The sequence below is a fragment of the Oxyura jamaicensis genome, chromosome 9 (genome assembly GCF_011077185.1).
Source record: "Oxyura jamaicensis isolate SHBP4307 breed ruddy duck chromosome 9, BPBGC_Ojam_1.0, whole genome shotgun sequence".
NCBI classification, from domain to species: Eukaryota; Metazoa; Chordata; class Aves; order Anseriformes; family Anatidae; genus Oxyura; species Oxyura jamaicensis.
The window spans coordinates 14,381,881-14,405,190 of NC_048901.1; the positions used below are offsets into that span (position 1 = coordinate 14,381,881).

Consider the following 23,310-nt stretch of genomic DNA (forward strand, 5'->3'; position numbering starts at 1 on the left):
TGGGCAAGAAAAACGGTACGACAACTAAAATGTGTTGTATCCCAGTCCCCGTTTCCCTTTTTCAAGGCCATTTTGAAATCAATAGATGATACAGAAGACAAATTCAGCCATACAGTGAAATGAAGGTACAAAAGTATGAAAGTCTCACAAACAGTGGTGGTGGTAGTGTGGTACAGGTGCCAGCTGGGGAGCTGTGCTAATGAATTTCCTTATCTCATACACTAACGTAAGGCAATCACATACTGACAGTACAACAGATTTGCAACCCTGTGTCACTGTTCATTGTGTTTTTAAGAAAAGCTGATGGTTCTTCTCATATTTTATCACTTCGTTTTTGTTATTATTGGACATTTGCAAGGTATGTGCGTTGAAACAAGATCCACACAGACTTAGATGAAGGCATAATTAAATAGGTTATGTTTAAACAGTGTCTAAGTAGGTGACAGGGTACGTTTAACATGTTTAAATAGGCTGTTTACTTTTTTTGAAGTTTAGTACTTAATCAAACAGCCTGCTGAGCAGGTATAGAATGGCTGTTCCCAAGGCAATAGGAGTCAAGACAGAAGGTAGCAAGATTGCCTTTTCCACTGCTTGTGCAATGACAAAAACCGCACACTAGGTTTTGATACATACATTGGCCACTCAGTCACACCAGGGACCTCATCTGTCCTACCACGCTTTGTTTATTTCTTTTCTATATGGCAAGCAATTTGGAAAGTCAGCTTCTAGCCAAGTTTATCAGCAGGTCTCCCACGCTGTCCCGTAGCCGTGCCCCTGGTGCAATGCAGACTTCTGAAGCATTACCCGTACGCTCAGCTTCATCACTGCTGAATTACATTTATGGATGCAGAGCAGAAAGGGTAAGCAATGTTTCTGATTTTCTGATTTATTTTTTTTCCTGATGGAGAAATTGTTTTGCAAGGCAGTTGCAAACAGTCTTAATTTGGAAAGTGATAAGGTGACTAGGACCTGTAAATCTCTTACCATACATTATTGCCACAAATTTCAGCTCACCAGGAATTACAGTCCTACATTAATACAACCTAACCCTTGTTTTACCTGAAGTGTTTGCAACTTATCAGTGACCTTTACGTTTATCTACCAGCACATTGAGAAATGTGGGGCTTCAGAAATCAACATGAGTTTGAGCAACACTAGCAGGTGAATTGTGAGTCTAGATTTAAAGAGATGGCTCATCTGTAGGGTGAAAGTCAGGAGTAATCACTGGCCAGTGACAACAAAAAGAAATACATATTTTTCCTCTCCTTTTCTGGACCCTTCTCAGAACAACATGAGACAGAAAAGTCACATGAAGAGGAGACGAGGGTGGGGGAAGACTACTATAGAGCTGCCTTTCAGGAATATTGGCATTAAAGGTTATTGGACATTGCTACATACTCATGTCTCTTGAGAAGATGTTTATGAGATAGTCATTTCTACTTGTCTAAGATCAGGTGATACTGTGAAGTTACAATTCCTCATTCTGTCCTTTTCTATTTTTTTAATCATTGTTATTTTATTTAACTGCAGGAGAAGGTTGCTGTAGGAAAATAAGAACCACCTTAGTCATTTTTAGTACATGCCAAGAAAATAAAGAGATCCAGTTAGCCGAAACAGCAGAGTTGGATAATTCCTCCTCTTTCTGGGCTCCCTGTGCCATACTCAGAAGGGGCTGTGGCCTTCCCATCAGTTCCCAGTCCTTCCTTTCCCTGCCATCCCACGTTTGATAACACAGCTGACATCTCTAGGCTGAGGAAGAGAGGTAGGAAGCAAAATATTTTGACTTACTCACCAAAGAGGGAGATTTTCTGTGAACAGCCTAATTTCTTCTTTGTTTCTCTAAGAAATCAATGCATGCTCTGTCGTGTTTGCTTCTGTCAAGCTTTGAGGGTTGACATAGGCTTCCTCTTGCTTTCCCCGAGATTCCTTTGAGGACTTCCACTGAAATAATCAGGGAAGAAAACTTTCAACCTACCAAAACTCGACCATTGCAGGCACTTAGCTCACCACGTCCCTTTGATCCCATCTTATGGGAAGAGAAAGTGTATTTGAAAGACAATGTAACAGTGTAAAAAAAAAAAAGTTCTTTTCTCTGAGGCCAACTCACTTTGTGCTACGCTCTCAGAAATAGCTTCTAAAGCTGCAGATAACAAAGAGCCTGAGCTTCCTGCCTCGCTTGGGGAATCCTGTTTTTATAGCTGCCTTATCAATACTTTGCCTTATTTTAAAACCTGTGAAAGGCACTGAGGAGACGCAGCCAGCCCCAGCCCCTGTGACAAAACCACAATTACTAAATCGGATCTCTCATGGCCTGAAACGAGCTCCACAGCACCTTGGTCACGCAGGGCACTAGCGAAGAACCAGAGCTGATCTCAGCTCCAGCCAAGCAATTCCCCTTCCCAGACCTTGGTTTTATCTGCTTAATCCTGGTTGCTATAAACTTTCCATTTCAGGAGATACCTATAGGGAAAACGTATAGAATAGGTTGTCAATAAGCTCTGCCATCGACGTGTTAGATGCCACCAGTTCCTCCTGCTCCCATCTCTAGTCCCTGTTATCCGTTACACCATGAAAAGTCCCCACAGGAGGTGACACCGTGTCCCCCTGGACACGGAGGGCGACGATGCCTTGCAGTAAGACCACAATGCTTCATTCGCTTCGTTGCTGCGAGCCTGCAGCACCCTGGAAATATTGTTGGCAGAGCTGCCCTTGGAAGGTGAATCAGGCAGAGCTGTTGGTGGCTGGCACCCGCGGGCAGCCCTCTCCCTTAGCCCAAGGCATCAGACAGGTTAAGAGCTATTGGACGTCAGGGCAGGTTTTGGCAGGATTACTGCTGCTCGGCCATAATCTCCCTCCCTCTCATTTGTTCTCATTTGCTCTGGAGAGCCGTGCTCCTGACAACTCCGTGGCAGCCCCATCCTTCAAAGGCCAGCGGCCAGATAAACAAGCTGGACTACCTGGTATTTCAGCAGCAGGTCTCAGCCAATGAGAAAAAGCACCTGGGGCCTTGGAACAGCCAGTGTAATCCCTGGGGAGGGGAAGGGGAGGAAGAATTGCCTCCCCCCCTCCAGCCTTCAGCCCTTGGAGGGACTCTGGCTGCTCCAGAGATGGGCGAAGGTGTTTGGGGCTGCCTGGAGGAGGGAGGAAGGAGTTGAAAAGGGCAATCACGAGGCGAATGCAGCCACTGCAAAAAAAAAAAAAAAAGAGGGGAAAAAATAAGGAAGGGTTAATTCTCAGGGGAAATTCCCTTTTCCAGCCCAGCTGTTGGATCAAGGTAAGGCAAGGAAAGGGGGAGCAGGACAACCATGGAGCTGCTGGGGAGTCACATCCAAGCACACTGGCGATTTATTCTGGCTGCAAGTTCTGCTGTGAAGGCGTGAGGTTTCCTCCATGAAAGCTGCCACCACCCATCTGCCGTGATCCAAGCTACAGAAACTTCCTCACATAGGTGTGAGCAGTGGCTGAGGAAAGGTTCTGTCTGCACAGATATCAGGCTGCGTTCAGGCTCAGTGCTGCAGGGTTCCTCCCTTCCCTGGCGGGGCTATTTGCGGCCATGAAGCAATGAAGTAGTGCCGAAATGAGATGTTATGGTTTTGCAGCACAACCTATGCTTGATTATCAAGCAAATTTGGCCTTTGTGTCGAATTAACAAAAGTGCTATAAATTCCTAGATGAAGAATAAGCCATTTTTGCAGTAAATCAAGGGTGCTCAGAGGAATTTGTCCCAGTTTAATTAGATTTCAAATGTGGGTTTAAATGAGCTTTAAATCTCCAATCTGCCAGGGAAGCCCAGTATTTCACTTCTGCGCCCTATGACGATAAATAACCTTAATGCCTACTCCCCCACACAGAGTTCCCACCTTCCCAGGGCTGGGCGAGCAGCGTATTTATGTTATTGATTGAAACAACAGCTTAGCCTGCCACTCAGTTTTAAAGGATGAACCCGAGAGCAATCAATCCCGTTCAGGTCCATCTCCCAGCCGGCGCATGACTGCCGCTGTCCCCGCAGCTGCGCGTCCCTCCCAGGGGAGCCGCAGACCTTCAGGACAGCAATGCAGATTTAGGGGACATCATCACACAGCAGGGAAAAGGATGATATAAGCAAAGGGATTGCTCCTTCCCTTCAGAAATGCCCTCGCAGCTCACAGGTATCTCCCGAAGCACAGAGCTGCAGCCTTGACCTTCCAGGCGTGTCTCAGGAGGGGGGGTTTGGTGGGGTGTGGGGATACCTCTGGGTGAGTCCGTTATCCTCCCATTTCATCATCTAACAGTTCCTGGCAGTGCAGCAATGGCATAAAGAGGTTGGGGGCTGCCTTAATTTGCCGGAGGTTTCATCTGGGTAGCTGTAAGAGCAGGGCTGTGATTTCTGTTATGTGACGCAGCAGCAGCTGCTCAGCCCCAGCTCTGGGATGGCTCTTGCCCAAAAGAAAAATGAGGAACTCATTTACATCAGTTGCACTTTTGTTTCAGAAAGGAAATAAATTCACCAATATAGCAGGACAAACCCTCCTGGCATATACATAGAAAGAGCTGATGGGTAAAAAATACATAATGATAATAAAAAAGGGAAATCGTACAGTACTATGGAGGAATAGTAAATATTTCTGTAGATTAACAAGGTTAGTGCGCCAACCCCTAAAAGCTAGACAAATGAGATAATTTGATTTAATTCCTCATATTCTAAGTAACCAAAGAACGTTAGCTGTATAGGGTAGCTTACGGTAGTTCTGACCTCTAAGAAGACTCACATACCTGTATGTATGCACACGTGCACCTTTGGTGACGAATTCTCACTAAGTTGCACCCACCTTTACAAGCAGGGACAAACAACTCAGCTTATTCCTGCTCCTGAACCTGAAGAGCAGCTGCTTGCCTGCCTCAGCCAGAGACATTTGTCTGGGACAAATGGGCTGAAGAGGGGCATTCAGGTAAGTTGTCCTTAGTCCTCAGGCCCTAACCTCACTCAGAGCAGTGGTGCTCGGTCCCTGTCTCTCCCCGCCTCCAGCTCTCAAAGCCCCTTCAGGACCCACAGCAAGCAATGGGCTTGGACAGCAGCAGAGGAAACTCACAAACTACTGCTGATGTCTAATCAAGCAAAATGGACAGAAAAACACTGGAATTGTCCTCACACGGGGAATCTGGATTCTCCAGCCATAAAGATCTTCCGAAAGCAGTTTAGACAAGCATCTGTCATGGCCACAGCAAGGTGAGTCAATCCTGCCTTTAAACTGGAGGAAAGGCAGTCACTCTTGAGCTTTCTAACCCAATTTTCTGCAACTCCTGTGATTTCTATTGTTAGTGCTTGCTTCACTGAAATGGAACAGTTTCTCATCTTCCTTGAATATATTTTGCCAAAGACAGAGCAAAGGAAAAAAGGCATTTTAATTGCAGTCTTTCCCATTCACCTCCTTTCCATCTCCTACAAAACAGAAAAACAGGCAAGTCATCTCTCCCTAACCACATTCTCCCATGAGGTTTTTGCAGAGAGGAAAAACTCCAAATCCATTAAAAAAGCAATATTGCTTTTCTTATTGAAATGAAAATAACTAAAAAAAATAATCTTTTCCCAACTGAAAAATAATGAGAGGAAAGGAGGAGCGGGAGACATGCTTTATGATGGTGTTTCTCTCTGAGTTTATCACAACTCCAGTGATGCTCAGTTTGGGGAAGGGCACGATGCTGTGTGCTTAACAACCCAGAGCAACACTAGAAGTTGGAAACTCTGCAGTAAAGTAATCTCCTGTAATCTGCTGAAACTCTGATGTGCATGTGGGGTGGGTTTAGGTAAGCAGAAAGTGATTTCCTTCTCAAGTAAATTAAGCTCAGGTATTTCTGAAGGCTGCAGAACTGACTTCCAGAAATCTCATCAGTAGCAGCTTCAAATGGATTATTCAGATATTTTACATTTATGCTATTGTTTGCAACAAAACCGGATTTATAACAAATATATATATATATTTAAAGTATTCCAAGAGAGTCACCAAATTCAAATTAGGTTCTTATAACAAGCTGAGAGTTTTCTTTGGGATCCCACTCAATTAGTTCTGCAATGTAACCATGCAAGCTCTTTACAGACATTGACTTTGTGTCTCCATTCTGCTGCTGGTCAGGAAGAATGGTCTTAAACTTCTATATGCACATAAACACACAGATCAATTGTATGTTTATTTGTTTTCCTTTTTTTTTTTTTTCCTTTTTTTTTTTTTTCTGGCTGATTCCACATAAAATCCCTTTGCAAATATTGATCTTAGAATTCTGGCAAGAGCCAAAAGCACTAACTGGGGCAAACTGAACTGTAACAGAAAAATTAGGAACAGAGCTGGAACCAAAACCCCACAGAAGTTCATCTGCCATCACTCTCAAATTACTCCGAGCAACATTTCACGAGTCCAGAGGCTGCTGAAAACTCACATGCAAGCACCCTCCACAGGCATCAATCACATCATTTCCTAGGCTAGCCAGAAATTCAGGCTGGAACATTTTTCTCCTCCTACCCATGTTCTGGATGACTGGCAAAGCTATTAGACTTCACCTGATCTTCTCACTGCTTGGCAAAGCCTGGAAAAGAGCTCCAGCTCTGAGGGAAGTCACTCACAAAATAGAACCCGCCTTTGTGGGGACAAATCCCGAGGATTTTGCAACACACCTCCCTCATCGAGTCCTGGTTTCAAGGTGCCATTGGTACAAGTGTTGAACAGACCTTTACAGCATGCTTTGCAGGTCAGAGCAGCTCAGAGCAGAGCAGAGCACTCCAAGGACTGGAGCACTTTAATTGCTACTGTTTCCCTCTCATTATTTTCTAATAAAGACCACAGGAAATGTTGTCACTTAAGAAATGAGTTATTAAGAGGCAAGACCCCAAGAAATCCATTTGCAGGTTCTCCTGAGGACTCTGCTGCTGCAGCTGCCCAAGATGAATGACACACCACAGAAACGGAGAGACGGCGGCTCTCATGACAGCACTAAAGCAGATTTATTCAAGAGAATTGAATAATCTGTCTGATAGAGTAAATTTTGTTATGAACTGGTGAATCACAAGGAAGGAGTCTGAAATATTACAGGAGGAAGGGACAGGCAGCAGCTGACTTGCAGCTGGCTAACAACGTGCACCTTCTCAGGCACTGCTTATTCTGTTTGCAACTGTCTGAAGAGGTTTTTAATTCAACTTTTTTACCCTTTTCACTGGAGACAAGTTCTCAGCTGGAGGAAAATGAATTATTCTTAGCTATCAAGGTGAAAATTAAAAAGCACCAGCAAGGCTTGCCTAACATCTTAACACATTCCACATCTCTTCCAAACCTGTATTATCACCCTGAGCAGAACAGCATAATCAATCCTCCTACATTCTTTTCAGTGCTCTGAGAAGTAGCCTTTTCATAGCTGTGATATTGTACAGCTGCAAACCACCAGAAAGGTCTTAAGTAAAATAGGAAAATGCTTTTGATTCCCTTTCCCCTATACTCTTCCTCTTTGTCACCAAAGGAGCATCAACAAAATCCTGCAAAGTCACCACATTCATGTGCCCTCGGACTGGTCTGAGTGGTCCAAATACCTGGTACCCAAAGCTCCATTTTCTGAAAATGGCACTGATTTCAGTTAACTTGTTGCCACAAGTTGCAGCAGTTTGGTGAGTTTATTTGAATGGTAGTTCCATGTACTCATGTCTTCATCCTGAGGTAGCTGTCAAAGCTAGCTGAAATGGTTCCAGTCTAAATAGATTATGTTTCTTCTGTCCTGAAGAGAGACAGCTAAGGGGAATAGAAAAATATCCATAAAATCAGGAGTGACATGGAGAAAGGGAACAGGTACTGAATGAACATGCACTCTCTCAAAACAAGAACCAGAGGGTATCATACAAAACCATCATAAAAATAGGTTCAAAACAATCTAAAGGAGGTCATTCGTCATAAATGCGTATTGCAGCCAGGGAAATCCTTGTTCAGGACGTTGTGGATGGCGGAAGCTGAGACAGGCTAAAACTGGAAAAATTGCATTAAAGAAAAGTGTACAAAGATCTGCTAAAAAGAAAGATGCTGCCTTTGTTTTATGAAAACCCTGAACCACAAACTGCTGTAAGCAAGAGCGTTTGGAATGCTACCACTGTGCTTGCCCCTGTGCTGCTGTAAATGAGGCACTAGGCTTGTTTGTTCTTATATTCTTATAAGATTTTTTTGGACAAGACAAAAGATTGCTGGGAGGAAAAACAAGGCTAGGAGATGATGTTATTGAATGCTTTAGGTATTCTGATAAAAAAGGAAGAGAAAGATGTACTACTGTTCCAAAAAATTCAATTGAAAACGTCTATAACATCCTTCCCAAATTGTAGTCATACTTCTTGTTCCAGCAGTTACTTTGGTGTTGTGCCATGTACTCCTCATTGTGCTTTTGAGTGAAACTTGCTCGGAAATGCTATTATGCCATACAATAAATTCTTGTGCTTTGTCTGTGTCCCCAAACAAATCTGTCGGCCTGAGCGACAGAACACATTTCTGCTCCTTTTAACTTGTTTGCCGTTAGAAATGAGGAGCCTTACCTTCTGCATGTCACCAGGAAAACCAACTGATCAGCCAAGTATCTGAGGAAAGCCTTCCTGAAGGTAGCAAGGGTTACATGAGGAGTTTGTGCTTGGCCCGCACAACTTTCCTTGAGACGGGTAAATCAAGGGAAGGAGCACACCTGGAATGGCTCCCAGGAATACCCCTTGGGAATAACAAGCTACCACATAGCTTGTAAGGAAATGCATATTTCTAGTAAAAAGGTCAGGCTAAGAGCTTGTTTGTGTGCACAGAAAGCTCTTTCTAGCTTAAAAGCACAGCAATTAAATGAACATGCATTCAAACTTGCAATTGTATGTACAAACCCTGCTGAAACTGTATGCTTGCAGCTACCATTCCCATCACAACCAGCATCGGCAGGACCAGCACCGTACAGCTCCAGTCAATACTGGGGAACTGCACGCTGCTTCTTACATACAGAGAGTGAGGTATTCAGAAAAAGGTCAAAAAAATAAAAATCTGTCTTTGGGGGAGCAAAGCTTAGAGATCTCTCAGTTTCTTATGGAGGAAAGGATTGGTTTGGAGCTGCCTCTTGGCAACAAGTCAAAGTTCTGGCCCACCAAGGTATGGAAAGATGGATAAGGTGAAATAACCCACAAAGCTTCAAACAATAATATTTTTTCTGTAACTATTGTGGGATTTGGAGGACTTAACTGAGACCTAAGGTGTCCAGATAACGCTTCATTTCTAGCCCCATTTCCACAACCTAAGTGACACTCACAACCCCCACAAGAGCTCTCTCAGCTCTCGATGCTCTGATTTACAAATTTGTTCCTAGAAAAACACTTCACTCATCACCGAGCTGTGATTGCCTCTTGGGTGGCATGTGGCACTTGTTAGACTCTTCAGTGCTTTAGGATGCAACAAAGAGACAGAGCCAAGGGAATTGTACTGGTCTAAGTGCTGCTTTGCTGGGGGGTGTAATGCAGAAGGCTACCCAGTGTCCAGAGCCAGTCTGGGCACCAGCATTTACATGTCTGTATCCGCGCTCTCCAGGTCTGAGTAACTCACAGCCAGCTTCCAGCCCACGCAGCACCAAGCTTCTGCACGTCTGAAAAATTAAACTAATGGAACAAAGTGCATAGACGGGCATTATGGGATGCAAATTACCAGGATTGCTATGGCAACAATGCAGAGTGAGTGATGACTGCAAGGCCATGACAACATATGCATTTTATAGGAACAGCTAATTGTCTGAGGCTGTTCACTGACACCACAACATATTTTTTGCTAAATACCTTGATATTTGAATTTTGCTGCCTCCAGCTACTATTAACATATTTTGCATTCGTGCTTTGTATAAATCCCCAGTAATGTTTCTAGTTAAAGTTCCCAAACATACATTCAATTTATATTTAATGAGACAGTGTGAGTTAAGTAAATGAGAGCTAATTAATTAAAGCATATGTATAGTGGGCTGTGAGGATTAATTAGTTAATGTTTGCAGAGTGCTTTAAAAAAGTAAGGCACCGTATAAACATGAACAGTGCTTTGGGAGGAAGAACTGGAGTGAGGAGATGGAGAGATACAGCATCTTGTAGCTAACCTTTAATGAACACTTGTTGAATATCATGCACAGCTTGTCATATAGTGTTAATTGTAACAAGGCAACTATACATTAGTTAAAATCTAGTTCATCAGCTGTTACTTTTCTGTTAAAAGTATTCGGGCCAAATTCTCCAGTTCTGTCTCTTTGGGACAGATTCTCATGTAACACAGCTAGCCGATGTTACCTGGAGCTACTCAGTACACTACTGAGAGGCTGGTCACTGCATGCTCCAAGGGCAGGAGCAGTGTGTGAAGACTCCCCAGCTCTGGCTTGCTGTGTCCTGGTGGTCTCCAGCTAGATGCTGGGGCCAAGCTTTTCTAATGCATCCTCTCATTTCAAGCAACTCCACCCCCAGCTCCGGTACCCAGCCTTGCAGCCAGAGCTGCTGAGTCCTGTGGAACAGCCCCTGTCCGACGAGGACAAACACAGCCTGGCACAGCTGGGCAGCACTGGAGGAGGTGGGCCATACCCAGTGCTTTAAGGTACAGGTAGCTTTAGGCTTGGATTTGCCTTCTGAACACACCATGACCTGTAGGCATCTGGCTCTCTCCCAAGGCACCCAGCAGGGCCCTGAGCTCAGCACAGGAGCTGCCAGCTCCTTGCTGGCTCTGGGGTGGAAGTCTCCACGTTCATATCCTGCCACAGCAACCCATAAGCACAGCTTTCCTCTTCTTCCTCCTTCTCTTAATCATTTCAATTATTCTTGGGCCCCGTCTGCACACTTGGAGACCTGCCTGGCAGAGAGAAGGAAGAACAAGAGCACGGAGAGCTTTCTAGCACAGGCTGCGTTGGCAGCCAGAAGCCAGCTGGGGCACTCTGTTGCTCCCCAGACCGCCTGCTGTGACGGATCACAGCTGTGGCCAAAGCTATCAGACATCCTTTCGCTATTTCATTAACCTTCCTCGGCGCTCAGGGGATAGCCAGGGAAGATCTGCGGGCAGACTGCCAGGAAGATTTCGGTGCATTTCCTCGACTTTTGCCAAGACACTTTGTTTTACACAGAGTTGGAGAGAGAAGGGGCAGAACAAAATAAGCCACCTAGGGAAGACTTCTTCAGACGTATAATTGATGTAGGCTGCATATTCGCTGAGTTTTCCAGGACAACACACTGGTAATCCTTATGTTCCCACAAAGCAGCCCCAGAAATAAATCTGGCTGCCTGTAAGCAAGGAGTAAGACAGCCTGCCTGACTTCAGGGCAAGCTTTTCAACCAAAAAAAGCATAGACACAGGCAATGTGCTTCCACCTTGGGGAAGGGGGCAGCACAACACCTGTGGGGTTTCCTGCCATGGTGGGGGGCTGCTGGCACTTAGGTGGCACTCCTGGTGCCATGGGAGGTTCCAGCAACACCAGGCTGGCAAACAAAACTTGTGTCTGGATCCTGCCCTGCAGCCTTAGGACACAGTACCTAAGGAGGATGTTCCCATCCTCATTACCTTCTGGTGAAAAAGACAGGAAGGGAGCTTTTTGCAAAGTGAGAAGCGATGGGATGGCAAGTAGGCAAGAGGCTGAGCAGAAGTGCTGGCATTTTGCTCATGACAACAGTGACTGCTGCCCTCGTCTCCAGGGCTGGATGAGATCACTGAGTGGACCCCAGTCTCACCTGAGCCCCAGTATTCTCCTGATCCCACTTCAAACGGTTCCTAAAATTGCAGCTGAGCGCTAGGACTGCGGGACACCAAGACAGTGAAACATTTGGGGCTGCATTTGGAGAGCTTTCCTACATGTTCCACACAGCACGGTGGGTGAAGGTTGCCCCTGCTGGTGTCTCCAGTGTCACCACAGACCGGGTGCTGTGCAGTACCAGTGTTGTACCACCGTGCAGCCCAGCATCCCACCAGCTGCCCATCTTCTCCCCCTTGCTCTCCCACCTGGTGCTGGGGACAGACATGGGCTGGCTGAGCAGAAAGGGACTGGAAACCTCTCTGATAGCGTGTGCTCTGAGCTGCTACAGCAGCCGTCACCCACTCAGTTTGCAGCTGCTTCCCCAACAGAGATGAAGGGTTATCAGCTCAGACCAAGACATCTGTTCCAACAGTCAGTGGCTGCAGCCCATGTGTGTTCCCTGCAGGGTGGGCTCCATGACCAGCACCCAAAATCCTGACCCACAAAGCCATTCAGGTACCTGCTTACCCCTGACATCAGTGGGAATCTCCCAGCTCTAACCATTAAAACTCCCCAGCAAGAGAGGACAGTCTATTTGAACAGGGCTGCCTGGATGCCCCTTGAAAGCCCAGATAAAGAGCAGTGCAGCCCCTGGAATACTTGGTTAGCTACAAACTCCCACTTAACACAGCCCTAGGGCTGAAGACCACTTGCACTTAAGCCCCATCCCCACAGCTGCTGCCTGGCTGCTGCAGAGAGAGGCAGCTTAGTGCATTCCCCTTGGGGAGAGATGCTGACTGCTGCCCCAGGCACAGCTCCCCTCCGGTCAGGCAGTGCTTGTGCAGTTTGTCTGATGCTGTTCTGCCCTTGGGTAGCAGGGGCTGAGAAAGCAGAAAGCCCAAAGCCAGATGCTCAGATGCATGGGGGCAAACTAGCACAGGACAGCTATAGTCACCAGAAATGTCTGCCACTAGATTTCATTATCCTCTCCCCCCGAACGGAGACAGTGACCTGCCTGCACAATGCTTCTGTTGTCCCATCAGCCACACAGGCTATCCAGGCTGCATTCCCCGTGAAAAACCTCAGCTGCTCGCAGGCCTCTGAGCAGCAGCTGCCAGCAAGCCTGGTGTGCTGCCTGGAGGAAAAGCTCCTCTCCTTTCAGGAAAGTAATCTTCATTTGGGCAATATACTTAGCAGGGTCCCATTGGTAAGGAAAGCTTGATGATTTATTCAGCAGTGCCTTTCTCCTGGAAGGACATAAGCCATTCCCTTAGGAGACCTACAGAAATCACATTAACACTAACATGGTCTTTGATGATTAGAGAATTTCCCTGGCAACACTCCAGCAGTGCAGGCTGGCAAAATATATTGCCATAACTGGGGATGGACTTCTTTCCCCCTTCCGCGTTACAAAGCAATCCAGGCAAAGGGCTCCAAGTAGATTTCTGAATTTATTTATTTTGTCATCCTGTGTCATGGTATCAATTAAAAGCACCTCCTCTGAGATGACAGAAGAACTTTTTCAGGAATTTTCCCATACTGCCAATTGTGCACTCACGTGGTTTCATTTAGCACAAAGCAACCAGCTGTTGCTCTCCAGCTTATGCAGCACATTTATGCTGGACTTTTAGTGTTAATTACGATCACCATTAATAAAACATAGATTTGGATTTATTGCCACCTTTTATGTTTAATAGGCAGCTCTTGTTCATCTCTTAGGTACTTTGTCTTAAGTTCTCAGACTACTTTTCCCTCCCTTTTAGGTCTCACTCCAGGCCATAACTTCCCTTAAGCAACTGCCTCTGCTCTTGACTGGAGAAAAATGGAGACGTGGGAATTTAATTTGGATCTGGGGTTGCTTCCACCTGCCCGCAGACAGGCTGTGGTGACACAGCCAGGCTGGGGCACTGGAGGCCCGTGTCCTTGCAGGAGGCTGAGGCAGACCCTGGAGGCCAGCTGGCCTCAGCCACCACCAGAGCCACAAGTTCACAAAATCTCAGCCAGCCTCTTCCCTGCTGGGCTCCCTCACTCGAGCACGTGGCAAAAACCATCAGGCACCATAACACATTATGAATGACTTCTAGATGAACCAGGTATCTGCATATCACAACACAAATCAGAATCCACAGTTCCAATCCTTGGCAGTTCCAGGTTCTGTGAAAGGTTTCTGGCTGGTCCTTGACCAAAGCTACTGGCTTGAAAATACACTGATTTCCAGAGCGCAATCAGGTCATACACAATTATGAGATACTAAGAAACTTCCCCCTTTGGGCTTATTCCCTCTGAGAACCTGGGTGAGCAGAGGCTCTCAGGAGCCCCGTGCATCTGTCAGGCCAGCAGCGACACCCAGATCCAGGCGTCCTTTGCCAGGGCAGCAGCTGACTTGGTTACTGCAAGAAACCACAACCATGAATCTTACTGGGAGAGACCACGGCAAGTGTGACAGCAGCTATCACACCAAACATCAGTCAAACCTTCCCAGGTCTCTGCTTCTTTATTCTTCAGTAGGTAATACAGTATAGACCGCTAGCATTTGCTAGAAGCATTGGCTAAGTTTGCAAGCAGCAGCACCAACCTGGGGAAGCCAGCCTGGCCATACTTGTCTGTGCAGCTAAGCCTTGCCAAACACTAGCCTGAGAAAAGAGGAGATTTAGGAACTGATACCTGCCACGACCTGTTCCATTGTTTTCCAGTCTGACTCCTAAAAAAAAATTGAAGCAGCTTTTAGCCTCAGAGATTACTCCTGAAGCAATCACTGGTGGAAAGGCAGAGCCCTAATCTCTCCACGAAGCTGGGTTTGAAGTCCAATAAAGGGTCCTGAAGACACATACAAAGCATAAATTATTTCTGTTAGAAGTAGAGAATTAAAGTTATGTTAATAGAAGTCATTTGGCCATCTGAGCAGTCTCCTAGCAATTGCATAAATTACTGCCTGAACAAGGAGTTTCAAGCAGAACATCATTTCTTGGCCAGACCCTGACTGATTTCCAGGCAAGCAATAACGAGCACTCTGGGGGGAGCTGCTCTATCCTCAGATGAATGGAGTTAATAAGTCACAGGAAGCTGTTTAATAAACAAATTCCTCCTTTTTCTCTCGTGAACTGTACAGAAACAGAGTATGTGAGAACAGAGGCGCCTGTTTTCTGCTTATTTCCCAAACCATTTCCCCATCGAGTCCTTGCCCTTCATTTTAAGAACTTCTGAGCCCTGAGCTGCTTTCATCTGAGGAGCAGACCCCATGGTGCTTCTTTGTGAGCGGGTTCCTCATCCCCTCTGTAGCTCTACATGCCTCACTCAGAAAAACAGTTCCTCATTCCACTGGTCTCTGCCTCCACAGGCAGAGCAGCAGGATTTGGGTTCAAACCTGTTATTCTCCTCTTAAGACGCAGTCATTTGTAGCTCATGAAGAGCAATTTAGCAGATAGATTGAGATGTTTCAGGTTTATCTTCCCACACAAGTAACAGCAAATTGTAGCATGAGATTTGTACACAATTTTGCTTGAGCACCCCGAGGCTGGGAAGCTGCCTGATGAAGCTGTTTTGCTGGAGCTGCACAATTCCCCACTCCCCATCTTCCCAGCACAGCACTCTCCTGCCTCTGAAGTAGCTCTGGCAAAGGCGATGGAAGCACTGCAGGCAGAGAAGCATTACAAAAGATCCAAAAAGAAAATCCATGCCGTGAGCTAGAGCTGCCTGTCTGAGACAAGTCACAGCAGAACTTTTTATTGAGCTGGGAAAAAAAGGTCATTTAACTTTTTTATTTTTATTTTTAAATTATATCTGATTTATATACGGCTCTGTACATTCCCAGGGAGCAGCAACAGACCTGCTGAATCACCATGACAAAAGCCTGTATCTGGGCAGATTTGGGTTTTAAGAAGCAAAATTTCAAAAACTCTTTAGGACTAGAAGGGTTGGAAAGAAATCTGTAACTGTGCACATACACACCATTTAGCATAGGACAGCTGGGTCTTCCAGCTACTATTGAAGTGAAGTTCAGTACTCCCAACAGAAATTGCTAGTGGAAACTTCTTTCCCTGAGGCATTTCCATGTGCAGCTCTGTCTGTAAACACATCCAGTTTTAACTATACTGTGCCCAAAGCAAGCTCAAACCCATCCATCTTTCCATGCCCTAAGGCATGGAGGTACCACAGAGTCTGGCTCCAGCCAAAGCAAATCTAGATTTTCAGCACTCATATACAGAAGCCTTGTGGCAAACACTGCCTTTAGGACTGTGAGGATGTCAGATTGGAAGAAGCATGACTGTCCCATCTGCATCCTCAGTCCTTGCCTGAATGTCCCTGGGTGCCTAGTTTCAGAGGAAGCACCACACACCTGCAGCAAGCCATGGGAGTACCCCCGTGTCTCCTTATGATGCACCCCACGCAGAGCATGCTTGGCAACATATGGCAATCCCCTTGTGCAGGACCCCATGAGAGAATGGCAAAGGTTTCAACCTGATATTTGCTAAGCAATGATTTTGATCCGTTATTTGCTAGGCCTTGTCTCCCCCTGCATGGAGCACACTGCACGACCCTGGCAGCTCAGCCCCATCCTGCCATGGTGTTTTGCCCATGGATGAAGCAGGTGGGGTATGGGCTGGCCAGGACCCCCCACCTCACATTTCTATGGGAACTTCTTGGTATATTTTACACCTGCAGCACACATCAGTGCAGGCCCTCAGCAGCTCCTTTGGAAGCTGGACACCCAAATCTTCCTGGCTCTCCATTTCAGTTGAACATCTGAAGTCCATTGAAAGAAACAAAGAGGGGAAGGGGAATTGAGCTGCTCCATCAAGCCTCGTCTCTGAAGCAGAAAACCTCTCCTCTGCTGCTTCCACCCAGCTTCACTTCCAGCTTGACCTCCATTTACCCAGGGCTCTCCACAACCCACAGAGACATCAAGTGGCCAAAAAATCTAATTGCACATACAGAGATGCGGAGCTTGCTGGGGATAGCTAGAGAGGACAGTGGGGCACCTCAGCTTAAGCAAAACTGAGCCATTCACAGCTCAGCAAGAAGTTGTTCTCCTCCAAGTCTTTACTAAATGGCATTTCATTTTATTCTTCCTCTCTCTCTTCTGATTAGGAGCCTAGCAAAAACAAGGCAAAAAATACACAAGATGATCCCTGGAGAACGAATGGTCTGGACGCATCTCCACTCCCCAGCAGCACCACCCATATAGGGGTGTGGGACAAAGCCCCTCACAGTCTGCTGAAACAGCCCCAAGCTCCAGAGCCTGTGCTCGGGAAAGAGAGACCTCAGAGTAAGTCAACAGGCTGTGCAACTTACCTCCTCAATTTTGCCTTTTCTCTTTCTCCCTGTATAAAGTAAATCAATTTTTTTCCCAGACTCCCTGCTGCAAGGTTATCAGCAGCACAAAGCATAATGGAAGAGAGCCTGGCAAACCTGGAAATCACTTGCTGTTGCCAATACCATGGGGAGAAGCCTTTCTCTCAGAGCTGAAAAACATTTCAAAGTTTATCCTAGCCCAAAGCTCCTGTCAGCTGCTCCTCCTTCCCATACCTTTCCCTGTGATAAGGAGGGAGTGCAGCCGAGGAGCCCCAGAGATGCCGGTCGGTGCCATCCCCAGCTGCTGATACTGTCAGGGGCCCGGCACTACCTTAGGGGAATAAACTTACTGAATTTTGTATTACGTATGTTGATTCAAAGGGAGTTTCTCACACAAGAAACAAAGTGAGGAGTTAAGGGATAATTGTGTGCAGGTGTAAGAGGTGGAGGACAGCGACTGCTTTTGCAGGCCAGGCCTACAGGTTTCTGTGATCAAACTGCCAAACCCTGCAGCAGGGAGCAATCCCAAACCTCACTGCTGTAATTACAGGGACATGATCAGCCCCTCCTGCTTGGAGGGAGCAACTCTCCAAGCTTCCCATTTCCTAGAAGGAACAGGAAGGAAGAACCCTGGGGCAGACTACGGACCCTGAATGGAGAGGCCAGGCCAAAGGCCTTGGCCCAGCCCCGGCGTGCAGGCCAGGCTGGGCACCAGGGTACCCCAAGCTAATTCAGCTCTCCGCCACTCTGCTGCAAGTTACTTTTAACAAGAAAAATACTCATACCTTGGTACTGTCTGATTTTCTCTGGCCAGCCTAAATGGAGCTGGCTGTGAAGGGCAGCAGGCCCCTGACAGTGATACTAGGCCCGGCCTCCTGCCTCCTGGTCCCAGCCGCCAGGCCCAGGCCCCAGTTCTGCTGCCAGGGAAGCAGGGGCAATGGATGCAGGCAGAGTTACAGAAAACGTCTATTAAACCTACCAAGAGACCAATGTTTCACATTAAGGTTCTGCCACCCACTTGAGTTAGCAGCTCTTGCATTTCTGAACAAAGGCAGCGAGCCAGATTCCCTCCTCACACCCAGCCTCTTCGCCTTCCCTTCTCCCCAGCGTCCCACTGCTGCCAGGGGGTTCAATACCTGACTCAAACTCACCTATAGGTTCAAAGATCAGAGGGACACTGACAGACTTTTTACACTGCCTGAACCATAGGAAGCCAGTCAAGGAAAAAAGTATATCCCCCAAAAACGTATTTCCTCCCAGGAGAGTTTATCCAGCTCTGTGAATATCAAAGAGAGACAGCTCTATTAAGCTCAGAGGACAATTGTCCTCTCTGTATTTCAGATTGGACTAAAACTGTGCTACAGGGGACAATTAATCTTCAAAATCAATTTTTTGTCAGGAGGCTAAATTTCAATTGTCTCAGGAATGGTGGTGCTGGGCTGGTAATTACTGTCTGATGAGGCAACCTCTGAATTCACTACCCCAGAGAACACTTTTTATTAATAACTTTCACCACAAATCCCAAGTCCTTTTTTGACTTTGAAAAAAAAAGAAAAAAAAAAGGAAAGAAAAAAAAAAAAAGAAAAAAAAAAAGGAAAAAAACATGTTGCCTTATTTGCTCTGTTAAAAATCTCAAGCTGTCAGGAGTCAGATGATATGCTTTGGGTTTTCATTGAATTGCAAGACAAGGAGTAGATATTCCCTATTCCCCAGGAAGGCAAAGCAAAAACCCCAGTTTGTTCTAGAGGCAGGATAATAAAAATGCTAATTTGCTTTCTTTTGCATTTGCATCCTTTTCCCCCTTGTCCCACTCTGCACAGCTGCAATAACCCTGACTCTTCATCTCCCTCTGTGCAAGGCCCAACTCTTTTCCCCCCGTGAGCACCCACACGGTTGCTGGTTGTTTGGCCACTGCATACACCCGTTTGCTTCCGAGGCTCCCTGCGTGCCAGCACCCAGAGGGACACAGCACCCAGAAGAGGCTCCGAGCACAGCCAGCAACAAGCCTTGGAAGCCACTGAAACTCCAACTAGAGCCACCTGCCTAAGAACTGGGCTCTCTGAAATGTCAACCTTGGTCCCTACAGCCAGGATATTTCAGGATATAGTGCAGCGACAGCATCAAATACATGAATCACTACAGAAGCAGAACTGGTCCAGGGCTCCCTCCTTCTTAGGGAGGCTTTAGGCTCCCCCTGGCCCTGGGAGTGCTCAGTTCACCACAGGGCAACAGAGCTTGATCAGCAATCTCTGCAGAGCATGGTCTTATCAAACTAAACTTGTGTAGCCAGCACACTCTCCTGGCACAAAGGAGACATAGCTTTGTAGCTCAGTGAGCAGACGGATTAAAACCCAGATTTCCAAATGGCTAACCACCTACATTTTGGATGCAGAAAATTGATGTGCTAGTGCCTTGGATGCTGCCTGGGGGAATCTAAGTGCCCTCAAACCATGAAAACAGATGCCAGCCTGAGTCAGGTGTGTATACCCATGTACCACGTTTCCTGGTGAATAACCCCAAGCATATCAATGCACTGATTTTCTAAATCATATCACCAAAATAACAGATTTTTCCAGAAGCCTGGTGCTGGCAAATTATTGCCTAATCCTTGATGGCGCTCAGGCACCTCTTGGTGTGGAACTCCATGCTTACACTGTTAACTCTGCCTGGGAGTTCACATTGGTCTGTCATATGAACCCAACTCTCCTGCCCCCACTTCCACATTTTCTGCCAGTGTTGCCCCTCACAGTGGAGAAATCCCCACTGTTTCAGAAATTTTGGCTCTTCAAGAGCTATATTTTACTAGCAAAGGGATTCTGCTGTATTGAACCTCTTTTCTGCCTGCTCTTTATTTTCCAGCTCACCCAGCTAAAGCTCATTTGATTTTAAAGATAATCCAATAAACATCAATTAATAGAATTGACTTTGCAAGGATTGGATTTCCCTAGTGCATGAGACCAAGATTAAGGAATAGGCCAGAAAGGAAACAAGCCTGACATTTCTGTCAAGAGAAGATGTTTCTGTTAAACCAAGGACATTTTCCTTTGTACAAATGAAGGTTCAAAAAGCCTGCAGAAAGCCAGGACAGCACTGTATGTAGGTGTCCAGGTCCCTCCTAGGCATCAAAACAGGCACTGCACAGATCTTGGAAAACAAGCTGTGTCCATGCAGGTTTTGCAGGCCAGGAGAAGCAGGAATGGTGCTGCAGGTTCGGGTACACTATTGCAGGTTCCCAGGTTCACTTTGAGCCTTTTTCAGTGTCCATGGGCTGGAGTTTCTCCACAATACAAGTCTATTAATTATTTTCATTAGGAATGTAAAAAACAGAAGGAAGACTCCAGAAGAGAAAGGAATGCACAAAGAAGGACAGTTGCATCTAAAATACATATTGCAGTGCTGTTTCTTTGCATCCTGTAATATGTGTATTAATATTTGCATTAGCTGCTCACAGCTGGAAGAATTCATTCTCAGTCTTGAAGACCAAGTGAAGGTGAGCTTGCTAAAAGCCCCCAAACCTGAAAGGTTTGGATAAAGCTCTTTGCTGCCCAAACATTCTGTTGAGTGCTTAGCACCAAATTAAGGTCTTTCATTCTTAATCACAGAATCATCCCTTTACCACACACTGGTAAACTGGAGAGACTTCTTACATGTACCTGGCTACATGGAAAATGCATCTGAAGGGCTCTCCCCAGCTACAGATGTGTCTTTTGAAAAGTTCTTCCTAGCTCCAAAATGGGAGATATCCCTTTAGGAACCTCAGTTACATTCTCAAGCACAAAACATATTTTGGCACCTCAATTCATATATCATGAAAACACCACTTATGTCAAGGAAAAAAGGAACAAAGCTTTTTGTTACAAGGAAACGCCATTAACCAACAGGCTAGGGTTGCTGTAAGACAGTTCAGCCCATGAAAAATTAAAGGCAACATAGACCTCTAATGCATCATGTATCTGGAGAACCATTAAGTAATAAGTAGGCATCCAGTTTTATAGGGCATTTTGGGCATAATTCAATCTTCATTCATTTTAGATCATTTCCTTAATGAAGTAATGCACTGGACATAAATATTTCAATGCAACTCTCTAATGTCCTTTAAGTAGCAAGCAGCCTTCACTAATACAGAACCCAATTAAGCTGTAAAGGGTAAATACTGCAAAAAGGAAGAAGGGCAAGATAAAAGAACAGTTATGTGCTTAAGACCATGGGATTCAGGGAAAAAAATACAGCTGTGCTTTTGGATCAAAACAAACTTAAAGCAGCAGAAACAGCAGAAAGAGCTGGTATTTCTGTAGCTGCACTGCTTTCCTCTTGTGCAGTCACCTCAAATAATTTGGGGCAAGGATTGTTTTTCTGCCCCAAGCTGGTAGAGCCCCAACACAGAGGGATTTTCAGGTAACCCCTGCAATGGAAGTTCCTCACATCCTTCACAGCAGTGATGCTTTTTCTGCCTTCACATACAGAAAAGCTGGGAATGATTTAGCAACAGGGAGGTTTCTTTAAATGCCTTTTGCCCTCCTTTTACAGCACAAAGTGGGGATTTGCTAGAGACCATCTCTCTTCTACAGGTTACAGGTAGATCAATGGGAGGTTTAAAATGGCCCCTGGCAGCGTACAAAACCAAGCGGCTGCGAGGCCCGGGCACTGCTCTGTAACAGCCCAGACCTCACACAGAGCTCACAGCGCTGCAGGAGCCACCTCTGGCTGATCCCCTGGGAGAGGGGGCAGCAAGGCCAAGTTTTCAGTCAGACTGCTTGATGCATGGTGCCCAGTGCAGCTCCCTGAGTGCTGCACAGTGAGAAGCTGAAACACTAAAACTGAGTTTTTGGAAACAACCTTTAAATGTTGCACAAGAGTCTTTGCCAAGCAGCAGCCACAGGTTTCTCTGGGATACACCATGGTGTGAGCCATGGTAAGAAAAGAATCCCTAAAGCACAACAAACCAGAGAAACCCATTTGCTCCTTTTTGAGCCACAGGCTTAAGTAATTCACACCAACAGCTAAGCACCTAGGTGAGGAGGGAAGCTATGAAATGCATTTTAGCATGTAAGAGCATTCCTAATCCTTTGGGGAGGGTTGGGGACCAAAATACTCACAGCACAAGCAGAAAGAACTTTAAATCCCTCTGAGGGCTGGGAGAAAGCATCCTTCATCCTTCCCTGTGTGAAAGGGCCTGTCCCAGGGCAGTGGGCTGGGTGAAAATGGATGTAAGAGGAAGGAGCTGCTTGCTGCAGGGTGCCAGGAGCTCGTAAGAGGCTGGAGTTGGTTAGGAGTAAGTGGTTTTGTTGTTTATCAGGAAACAGGACTCCTTATTCTTTGGGAAGTTTTTGTTTTATTTAATGCCTTTTTTCCTTTCTTTTTTTAATGTTTAAGTTGTTCAGGTGCAGCAGTCACAGCTCATCACCCAGCCAGCTCGCCCTGGGGCAAGGCGCAGGCCCAGAGGAAAGCACTGATCCTGATCTTGCCCAAGCGGTGAAGGAGATAAATTAACATCACCTGGGTGATCTTACTTCTGCCATTTCCTAATTTTTGTGTGCTTGTCTTTGCCAAACAAGCGACTTACATTTAAAAATATGTTTTTGGCCTGTGATTTCTCTTACTAAATGAACACAAGCTGTACAGTTCTGTAGCGCAACACTGTCAGTAGCAAAACAGCCCAAACCTCACCCTGCAAGCTATCGGCAGAGGGCTCCCAGGCACCGGCTGGAAGAACCAAGGCAGCAGCAGAGCTCCCAGCACAGCTCCCAGGCCAGATCAGGCCCTGCAGCAGCCCCTCTGCCAGCAGGGAGCCCGCAGCCCAGAGCCCCGGGGTGCGGGACGCAGCCGCTGCTGCTCTGCTCAGCTCCGGCCGCTAGAGAGAGCCCCGGCATCAGGCGTGCTGCTCCCACAGGCAGGTGAGAAAAAAAAAAAAAAAGGAAGAAAAAAAAAAGAAAAAAAATGGAATGGAAAGAAAAGGATTCTTTTTTATTATTATTATTTTTTTTTCCAGCTTTTATTTCCCCCTTTTTTTTTTCTTTTTTCTTTTTTCCCTTTTTCTTTTTCTTTTTTTTTTTTTCCTTATTTTTTCCTCCAAGATTGCTATCTTTTATTTTTCTTGTTACTCCATTTTTTTTTTATTATTTATTATATATATATATTTTTTTGATTTGATTTCTATTTCCTAGGGAAGAGTTGGGCTTGGAGGAGAAGGGGTAGGCCAACCAACAAGTAGTTCTCACACTTCTTATATGGGACATTCTGGGGGAAAGGTTTCTCACCAAAAGGACTGGATTATACGCTATGGCTGACACCGAAGCTGAGTTCAGCCAT

General features: G+C 45.9%; 2 long non-coding RNA genes across 2 annotated transcripts in view; one reads left to right on the plus strand and one right to left on the minus strand.

Moving 5' to 3' along the window:
• Positions 1–22,671, minus strand: part of LOC118171266 — a 135,266-nt gene extending 112,595 nt beyond the window's left edge. Inside the window, exons 1-2 of the long non-coding RNA XR_004753127.1 lie at positions 22,098–22,671; positions 1,793–1,941 (exon numbers count right to left, since the gene is read on the minus strand). This is a non-coding gene — a long non-coding RNA (uncharacterized LOC118171266). The remainder of the gene's footprint in view (positions 1–1,792; positions 1,942–22,097) is intronic.
• Positions 1,222–8,254, plus strand: LOC118171269. Its single transcript, XR_004753131.1, has 2 exons — positions 1,222–1,376; positions 7,483–8,254. It is a non-coding gene; the product is annotated as an uncharacterized LOC118171269 (long non-coding RNA).
• Positions 22,672–23,310: the final 639 nt, after the last annotated feature.